This window comes from Diprion similis, chromosome 12, assembly GCF_021155765.1.
Source record: "Diprion similis isolate iyDipSimi1 chromosome 12, iyDipSimi1.1, whole genome shotgun sequence".
Taxonomy (NCBI): Eukaryota; Metazoa; Arthropoda; class Insecta; order Hymenoptera; family Diprionidae; genus Diprion; species Diprion similis.
Genome location: NC_060116.1, coordinates 3,999,564 through 4,011,008, shown reverse-complemented (window position 1 = coordinate 4,011,008; position 11,445 = coordinate 3,999,564). Strand labels below are relative to the sequence as shown.

Here is an 11,445-nt window from a genome sequence, read left to right as displayed (position 1 = left end):
ATTAAAACGCTACAGTGATCGTCGAGGAACCATAGACCGAACCATGGATAGAGGCAGTAAGGAATCACCGTCGAGTAGTTGCTTGAAATTACCGCCGCCGACGTTGAATCTGATGGAGCAACTTTTGCTTGTCAAAATGGAAAGTCAAGAACAGAAATGCGCCCGAGGCTTATCATCGAAGAGGGCTCTTCTTCTGAGGGCCGATTCCATGGACAGTCAAGCCAGCACCAGTACTTTCAGTTCAATTGCTTCGAGTGACTCAAACTACAACTGTTATTGCAAATGCGACGATTGTCTGTTGGGGATATGCGATCGTTTTCAGCCTCAGCCACCCGTTCCAGGTCGAAAAAAGGTAAATTATTATCAGCGTTACCACGATAATCAAGATGCAAATAACTTTTACGTTTGGTTATTGTACAGACCTTAGTTATTTTTATTATTCATTATTCATCATAGCAGAATTAATAATATTGTTCTGGGTACAAAATGATAATTTGTTTTCTAGCTGTAACCAGAAAGTCTAGTATGTGTTACTATTCTTTTTGATTACGCTCACTAGCACTATATTTTCTTGTGACTATTGCCGATCATGTGTAACAACAAATTTACGTGTAGCCCTTATTTTATTGACTAGATATTATGGTGAACCATGAAGTGCAGCATTGACAGCTATAATTTGATAAATCAGGGTAATATTGGATTCGTAATTGTTATGTAGCAATGTAGGTACTCGAAAAACCACTATAGTATGTGAAGTGATTTATTGTTCTTTGTACTGTACTTGTTAATAATCAAGATAGGAAAGATATTATGGAAATCGTGACGGAGCTTCAAAAACACTAAAACACCCTGCATTACATAATTACTTTGATCACTATGCGACGGTTCATTAATGATTGAGACGAAGCAGGGAAAATGAGAGAAAAGAAATTACGTAAATGCTAATTGGTACTCTCGGATGGATCCAGCTTTTGCAAAAGAGTTACTAAATTCATTACTACAGTGCGTAATTACCGTTTATAATTTGTAATTATAGTGCTGTACGTCGTGAGTAAATGCTTTTTGATTAAAGAATCTTTCACTCACGAGACATACTTTGCATGTCTATCCTATTTCGCGACGTGGATTCTTGTCCGGATACCATGCATGGTTCCTTCTACGATTGCCGATTCATTTCGAAGTCATGTTTCAATTGAAAACAAAATTTCTCTAGGCATACGCGTCACACTTTTTTTTTTATGCTTATCCTAAATTTTTAATATTCTTGTTATGATTTTCATCAACTTTATAAAGATCATGATCATATGGATTTTAACGGTTAAATTAAATTTCGCGATTGATAGTTTTGGTGAAGAAAAAAACATTTTCTTTTCACAGTTTAGTGGTGGGGTGTTAGAAACTTACCAAAGAGTATTTAATGTTTTGTCAATACCATGAAATAATTATTATTTCAATAAATTGACTAAATTAAAATCGAGGTTTTTGTATTTATAGGTATCTTTTTTTTTCATTTTTTTTTTCAATTTCCAAACAGTAATTTCATTAATTTTGGTACTCACAATAAAAAATTACAATTCCGCGTACGAAAATACGTCTAAAAATTGATTAACAAAAAAGTCAAAATTTTCTTTGAATGCAACTTGAAAACTTTCAATCAGAAGAAAACCGTGGAATAAAATTTTCTTTCATTCAGAAATTTTTTTTTGGCACACGCACACATATAGTAACAATGATTTCCACGGTTTTTTCAAAATGTGATTTGGAAAGTTTTCAGATAATTATATTATCTGTGACGTATAGCCTACCAGCCACACGTCTTTCCCATCTTCTTCGACCATTCGATGTTGATTGCTTCTCCTCGCTAACTCTCACACATTCCTTAGAGTAACCATAAACTCGGTTTCCTGTCCTCCTATTTCCATCCAGTCGCACGATATTCGCTATCGCGCTTACTCAGTTAATTTTATTCCCCACTATTCTAAATCCTCGGCACATTTCCTGTATACTTACTTTTGTCTCTAATCGCACTTTGAGTCTACCATTCAACCGATTGATTGAATGCTCATCCATTTTCCAGCAAAGTAAACTTCCAGTCCATTCTTCAAATAATTAACGTGAAATCCAATTCCAATATTCCAACGATTCACTTCTCGTTTGCAACCTAAACAGACTAACAATAAATCCTAATTTCAATTATCAGTTTCACCATTTTTTAATACATTTGATTCGTCTCATTACACATTTACACTCCTCACTATGCAAGTCTGACAAATCAATTACATGTCTAATCGTAAACCTTTTTCATCTCATTATTGCTCCGCCATTTCCCAAGTCGAGGGCACCGACGAAAACAGACTAAGAATTACAAAAAATAAACGACTTTCCATTGAATCGATTATTTTTCAAACTAGATTAATCGAACGACTCGATTATTTTTCTTCGCAATTGGTTCTTGTTTTTTACTCCCATTAACGAAGCTATACGATATTAATTTATGTGGTTAAAGTATCAATTATTATCATTTTCTTACTCACTAAGTACCTATTTGATATAATTAGTGGAAGATGAATGAATATTCTTACCTGAAATTGAAAAATATGTTGTGCTTATTCGAATATTTGATTTCTGGTTGCCCCGATATAAAACAGCTGTTATCATCTTTCAAGATAACTTATCTATTTTGACAATTAAGGGAGGGGGGTGGGGCAAAGTGGACACCTTAAGAAAATAATACCTAAATCTGTTTTTATAAACAATTATGTTAAATTATTTCATCTAGCTCTCTCAAGGAACATTTATCATAAATTCAAGTTCACAACAGTATTTGACTTCGAAGAGTTGAGAGTAAAGCACAACTTGAAACGTTTCGCGTTATGAGGTGTGTTCAATTACTCGAGTAAATCATTTCCGAATAATTTGTGTTTAATAAAAAGTTCAGGTGGTTAATAATTTCATCCCTTGTTAATCAAAAAATCTTAAGGTCCCAACTTTGCACCACTCTCCCCTACATCCATTTACAAACTTAAATATTCACGATTTTTTTTTTCTTCTCTTTTTTGGTAAAAATTTTGAGAGGAAGCAAAAATTTTATTTCAATGGGAAAAAGGCACTTTGCAGACTCTGATCAGAATCCGATATACTTCGAGAGGATTATTTCTATGGTAAAAACAAATCTTTGGCCGTTTTATTTTGAAAATTTGTACAGTGTGCATTAAACGAATAATTAATGAACATGTTTCGTTATTTATACCATCGCGCAGTCGCGTCGCTGCATTATCGACGCGTTTCGCACGCACTTATGGCAGATTATAGTCCGATTAAGGTAATATGTAATTTAATAAATTGGCAAGACACGATATACCTAACCTACCTACCTACCTTTTACCTCCGCCCGTCAAGTCGTTGGCATTTAAGTACCAACCTACCTACCTTCTGTTTATAGCCCGAGGCGAGCGTGAACTATAAATTATGAAGCGGCATGTAAAAATCACCGTTTATCATTCGGTCGAACGAATGTTCCTGTGCAGTAATATCAACTGCTGCTAATACGTCGCTAATAAATTCATCATATGCCTGATTAAGCGATTCTTGTCCACTTGTGCTAACAAATGACCAAACAGCCGCGTTATATGTACATATACAATCGTGTTTCACTCGTTCACGTGCTGTGTTTCGATTCTACTTACACCGAAACGATCGTCGTTATATGTGTACAGGGTGTTCAATATTCATGGAAATTATGGAATCAGGGAATTCTCTAGGGATTTTATATACCTTGGATAAAAATCCTTATTGAAATCTCTCGGAATTTCATGTCGTATATATGGAATATACTAATTTTTATCCTAGGTTCATGAAAATTTAACCATTTGGTGAGAAAAAATTTTTTTAGAGCTGTGCTCTAGTCAAATATAAAGTATTTCTTGTGTATATGAGAACAAACTGGATAATTAATGATTCTTGTCTGGAAAACCTGGAATTCTCAGGGAATTACGTTTGGGAAAATAACTGGACATCCTGACGTAAATAAGGGGTTTCCTTTTGACACTTGGAACGGTGAATATTTGTTTGTTATTATTTGATTAAAACATTATTTAAGTTTTTTGATACCGACAGCAATTTCGTGATTCTTTTTCTATTCGTTCCATCATATTAGCTTTAGGTTATTAATTCACTAAGAAAACCAGAGAGAGAGGAAGAAATTTTCATTAATATTTTTATCAATATTTCCGGAAATAATTGGAATGATTTAATCGCAACGATTTTACGGATTAGAAAAATGAGTCAAATAAAAGATACAATTTATGCAGAAAGTTATATATACGTAGTGGAACATTGCTTTGACTTGAATTATCATGATTTCTGTTTGAGATCGGAAGATCTAAATTTCTGTATCACAAGTGATGGAGAATGAATAAACTTCTATTTCATTATTTTCACTTCTACAAAAAAATTGTTATTCCTTCATCGCAGTACAAATATGAATAATCAAAGGGTGATTTAAATGCTCAAATGTGTATACATTACAAATTGTTATGACTATCCGTTATTCTAAACCAATGTTATTCTTAGAATTTTAACACTTATTGTCAGTACAACTCATTGCGTTATTGTTAATTTTTTTTTTGTTTTTATTATCGTCAGAAATGAAAAATGAAACGGAAAACATGAAATTCAAACTTTGCTGAGTTCGAATTATTCTTAACGGTTTAACCGTAACCTATTAATACCAACTTTTTATTTCTAAATTCCAAATGGCGGTCATGCCTTTTGACTATTTGACATAACGCTGGATTGTATATACATTAGACTGTATCAAAAAAATGGACTATTTTTTTTTTTAATGGTATACTGAAAATATTGTTCAAGATGACGAAAAAGAAATACCATAAAAATTTCAGATTTTAATATTGATATTTAGAGGTGCCTCATCGCGATTTTCTACTTTCCATAAGAATAACATGGCAGAAATGGTTCTTGCTCCTTGCGATTTTTATAACTAGATAACGACGCGTCGTACAGAAAATTCATAAACATGTTTTTGTAGAAAATTGAACGTTCTACAAAAAAGGTCTGTTGTCATTTTACGATAAATCTACTCCTTCAAAAGTTATTTGAGTTCAAACATCAACAAAGGACCTCAAATAACTTTTGAAGGAAAGAAAATTGGAAGATAGAAGAAGAAGGATAGAAAATTGAACGTTCTACAAAAAAGGTCTGTTGTCATTTTACGATAAATCTACTCCTTCAAAAGTTATTTGAGTTCAAACATCAACAAAGGACCTCAAATAACTTTTGAAGGAGTAGATTTTTCGTAAAATGACAAGAGACCTTTTTTGTAGAACGTTAAATTTCCTACAAAAACATGTTTATGAATTTTGTGTACGACGCGTCGTTATCTAGTTATAAAAATCGCAAGGAGCAAGAACCATTTTTGCCATGTTATTCTTATGGAAAGTAGAAAATCGCGATGAGGCACCTCTAAATATCAATATTAAAATCTGAAATTTTTTATGGTATTTCTTTTTCGTCACCTTGAACAATATTTTCAGTATACCATAAAAAAAAAAAAACAATCAATTTTTTTGATACAGTCTAATGTATATTAATATTAAGAGCTGAAACTTTTACAGAATTTTCTTTACGTGGAAGAGTGAAAACAAATGATAATAATAAAAATATATTTCGTATATATTATTATATGTATATGACGCACACAATGATGTATATATCTCACATCAAGCATAGAAGAAGATGGTAGGCAACGATACTTGGTTAATTATTAATACCGTCTGCAGCAGAGTTCATGCTGTGGCGTGCGTATAAGTAATGTGTAAATTGACGTAGGTACCATGCAGTTCAGTTAATCCCGGTATATGAGGAGTCGAGTATTTTGAACGAGTTTAATAAACACATGCGCATACGTATTCCTGCGCAATGCGTGGTGCAGGTATTTACATCTAAGCTGGATAACAACAACGACGTGTAACAACTAAGTTGTAAGTTGCACCAACAGGAATCGCACGCACATTGATAACCTTACTGCATACAGCACGTATGTGTTGATGATAACACAGAACGGACTTGATACTTTGTTGGTTTTAAGCTCATGCGAGGAGGCTGTTTAGCCAAAAATTGTGATGCATCTTATTCGTCGATGTTGTTAAATCCTGAATTAAGGATTTATAATGTCATTATATATTCATATGCTTGTAGAGATAGATTTTGAAGAATACAAAAATCGAAAATACTCGAGTTGTGAACAAAAGTTGAGATTGAAATTGTTGAAAATCTAGTCGATTCCTCCGCGTTGTTTTCTAATTTCAGTATTTTTCCATTTTTTTTTTTTTTTTCATCCAGAGTGTTCTTTGTGGCGTATGAATATGATTATAAATTGATAAATTCTCAATGTCTAACTGTGTCGTAAGAAGATTGATTTCATACCAACCAACCTACTTAATTGTAAATCTGAAATACATATATCCAGAAAAACTATTCAATCAAATATAAACTTCTAAAATTGGAAAAGTTCTGAATAAGAAGAAAAACAAGCTCTTTTACTACATGAATGGAAAAATTCTTATAACAATGTTAGTTTATGAAATACGCACTACAGTTTTTATAGAAATGAATTGGTTTTTCAAAGTTATTGACATTATAATAATTCATCAAAGGATTCCTTACTAATTTATGTTTTTTCATTCATCTTAAAAGTATACTTGTAATTTATTATTGCAAATTTCACCGACATTATCATTAACAGATGATATTGCCGACCCAAATAATTTTTCCTGACGTCATCGGCAGCTCGTATACAAACGGACAATCGCCTGAGTCATCATCCGATTGTTCGTCATCGTAAGAAAAGTTTCTTTGCAATATGTATAAACACAACATCGAACAAGAGATTTCATGAATATCATTTGTTTATTTTACTTCTTTACCTCAACATTTCGACACCAACCGCGTAGTAGGCGTAAAAATCATAACATATTTCATAAAAGCTGCGCGTGTTACGTACATAAATTCGCACAGTAAAAAAGAAAACCTGACGATACGTTGGATTATGCAGAAATATTATTTCACGTATGCACGCATATTTTTCTGCTTTTTGTCTTCTTTACTTTAAAAATTTATTGTAGTACACAACGGAAGTGACCAAAACGCAAAATGATATCGTTGTCACGATAAAAAAATGCAACTTATTCAAATCGGTTCTAGCAAATCGCCTCTGGCACTTGTTAATAATAACAAACATATCTCCATTATTTCCTCTCCTCTTCCTAACCTAACCTAACCTAACTTAACCTAACACATCTCTATTATTTCCTCTTCCTAACCTAACCTAACCTAACTTAACCTAACCTAACTTAACCTAACACATGTTTATTATTTCCTCTCCTCTTCCTAACCTAACCTAACCTAACCTAACCTAACATAACATATCTCTATTATATCCTCTCCTTTTCCGAACCTAACCTAACCTAGTAAATACTGAACCGATTTTGATTCTTTTTTTTTGACAGTTGAAAGGGTTTTTTTCTCGTGTGGATTGTTCAACAGATGCATTCTTGATTATCTTTCACTAATTTATGTGACACGAGGAAATTTGAAAGCCGAACAATAACGATTTGCTTTCATTAAAATTAAAAACTTGGGTTATGTGTGGAGATAAAATGGTGCCGATAACCAAGCTCTGACGTCATCAGGACAATCTTCGATGTACCTACGTGTTTGTGTATGTACATATTACGTTAATTACCGGCTTTCCCATTTACGCATTTCCGGCGCAAGTCTCTTTTATACGTCGTCATGTATACCAACTTGAGTGCGTAAATGTTTATAGTTAATACAATTCTTGACCGGAAATAAGAGTACTCGGAAATTGATAAAGTATTTCAGTCATGCTGACTTTGACAACCGCAGGTTTCTGCAGCATTTAACCGTCGATGTTGTCCCATCTTCCCTGCAGATTTGCGGCTGCCTGTTACCAGCAGGGATATACCCACTATGGTGAACGTGTTTTTGCCATCTTTGTGTTGGTGGTGGTGGTGGTGGACGGTTTTGTAACGGGATTTTTTGTAGAAATTCAACTCGAGCCTGCTCAGGTTCAGGATCCGTCTTGTACGTACAGGACATTCTACCTCGAGCTTATATTTAGGCTCGATGGATTTCACGGCATAGTTTTTACACGGTTTACGGATTATAATTGCGGCTTCTTTCATTCTTAATTATATAATTTGCACGGCAATTATCTCGTATTCGGTTTCAACTCCGGAAGACATTTATAATTGGATTTCAGGTAACGTGTACGTGACAACTACCTTGTATTATAGTATATTTTCAATTTCTTTTTCACACGTTCAAAGCACTATTTTTATAACGCGTCCGCGTGTGTTAACCACTGTGTGTTTTAGGGTAATTAAGAACGCTGAATATCTGCGACGCTTTTTCTGCATTTTGATAATACACAACCAAATGCATGATTTATATATATATATATATATATATATATATATATATATATATATATATATATATATATATATATATATATATATATATGTCATGTTTTAATTTGCCTTTGCTAAACCTCGTTTTTTTTCTTTGTTCTCTTTTCAAAAGCCAGCGATACTGACTTTTTATATTTCACGGTATAAGGACTCGCTAATCACTTCACTACTGCAAAATGTTCTTATTCTATTTCGTCTTACGTTTACATGCAATATAATAATCATGACATTCTCATGACGTTTAAATCATCATTCAATTTTTTAACACGTGATTAGCACGCATTATTGACAAACATTTTTACCCATTTCTCATCGATGTACGGTAATATTAATATCACCGTATACTCTCAAATATTGAATCCTTATTGAATCACTATTATCTAGAATTATGTTTCCTTAAGATCATGGGTTTAAAAGCGAATCGAAAAGGCAATATTAACATAAATTCTTTTTCACAAATCTCACGCTGCTTTTGCCACCCAGGCATCGAAACCTGACGCCATTTGTCTCTTAGCGAAATTAGAAAAGTATAGACGGTCCTTCCTCGTGCATTTATTTTCAAAAGTCGGAGAAAAGATTTAATTCACTGCGTTTAAATATTATTCATCAACCCATTTCCAATGGTAATGTTTAATTCTGCATATCTTAGTATACAATGTAAAGTGATAAGAAGAAAACTTTGGAAAAATCGATGATATAATTTTTTTTGCTGACGAATCTGTTGTGTTTTACATAAATATAGACACATTCAAATATGCAGCATAATGCATTTATTTGAAAATACTCATAAAAATGGCTGCGATGGTAATTGGTTACGATAAATAAAGAAAAAAAAGAAGAAATTTCAAAGCTTTAAATTGGAACGATTGGAAACTAGAACTTGGGTTTATCACATTTTTTATACATTATGTTCTAGTTTTTTTCTTAACTCAAACGAAATGGTTATTTTAACTGTTTTTTTTTTTTAATTCCAAACTAAAGAATACACCTGACGTTGATCGATCGAATTAAAAAAAATTCAAACGTCGGAAGAATCGCGTTGCAGTGAAAAGTCCGAAGTCGTTTTCAAGTCAATCGTTTCTCCCGAAAGTTTACCAATTTTTAGATCAATAATTCACGGAAATTTGAAGATTGATGGTAAAGGGCAAATTATATATATATATATATATATATAAAAATACTAGTGAATTTTATACATATTGTACATAATATTCTTGAAGGATCATTTGAAAAGAAATTTGATTGAAATAATTTGGTCCTCAATAGCTGTTAATACAGAAAATGTTACCGTTCATTTGACGTATATTGATAACATAATATAGCCTGTCCAACGAAGATTGCGAGCAACAGGAAAAAGTTGGCAATAATTACGAGTAGAAAAACCTTGTCTCATCCTTTTCTTTCTTACTAATATCGTCAATGACAATAGATATAGTACACGTATGTAACATGTAACAAATTTCTCATTCATTCACCGTCAATATGTATATACATATATATATATACATATATATTATGTATACGTATTATACAGACCCTATTCAGTTTTCAATGGATTGAATTGACGTAGGATCGCAAGTGACTCATTCACTTGGCTTCCATGAGATCCAAGGATCTAGTATCTCCCGTAATTGCACCGTTGTTGTGTTATGTGTAATGCCGCTACGTCACGTTGTTAATTAGTACCGTAGCCATTGCCGGTAGCTCCGAATAAGACTACGAGGAGGACGAGGGTGAGGAGGTGGCGATCATGATTTTAACCTATCTCCGAGGAGATCCATACCATGCATCGATCGATCAGCTTTGGTTGTATCGACGCCGTTGGAATTCCTTTCACTCTTGTTATTCTTCCCTTTTTTCAGCTCGCCTTTTATTCTCTTTTCTTATCTTATACACGCATTGTTTATAGGTATAGTATAGTGTAGAGATATACCTACAATTCGGACTGTATACGCGCGGATTCCAACCTTTTGGTGATAAACCTCGTGATATACTGTATAGTTATTTATATATATTCACACTGTACTCGCGGATCCCGATTTAGGAGCTCTTTTATAATTTATGATGAAACTCACAGTTTTAGTTATACATCACTCGATCTGACTTAGTTTGTTATTTTTGTTATTGCATTCTGAGCAGGCATCAACACTTTTGGAAATTCAATTTACGGACATCTAACGATGCAGTTTTAATGAAAATTGCAATCGAGGAAAGTGATAATCTTACATATGTAATATCTAGGGGTTAAAGGGACGAATGAATTTCATTTGAAACATTCTATAAAGCAAAAGGATTACTTAACAATCATAATTTCAAGTTTTTACGGAAGGAAGTTTATTTATCTTGTTCTAAACAACCAGGCACAAATGTCTGATTCGAAGTACATATGACCATACTGTAGGTTTGAAAATATTTTTAATTTTTGGGCGAACTATTGCTAATGCTGAATTGTCTCACAATAAATGGAGAGAATTTGTTGTAATATAATTTCTTGTCCCAGAATTCAAAACGGTTCCATTTTCTGTTTAGAGCAAAATCTATTATAGTGTATCGTATTGCTTTTGAAAAATACTGAAATTACTTTTTTAATGTTATTAAAAATTACTCGAATACTTTATTTATGACAATTTATATTCAATTTGAAAATGATTTATTATTTCTGGAGAATTTATAAACAAAAAGGTACCTGCTGATTTTTAGATCACTGTAGATCGATTAGAAATTTAGAGAATATATCGAGTTATTTTATTTCCGTAATTAAGTATTCCCAGTTTTTAGTAAAGTAATAATATTATTTCTCGTTTTCAATTGAAAAAATATTTATACACACAGACTTCGAAATTATATTGATGAAAGAAAAAAAAAAAAAAAAACGAATATCTTCAACTTGAACATTACGTACATCTTATATTAGTGAAGTTGAAAATTAAAC

At 32.7% G+C, this 11,445-nt stretch overlaps 1 protein-coding gene across 1 annotated transcript in view; it reads left to right on the top strand.

Moving 5' to 3' along the window:
• Positions 1-11,445, top strand: part of LOC124413345 — a 55,008-nt gene that overhangs the window by 30,118 nt on the left and 13,445 nt on the right. The window lies entirely within an intron of this gene.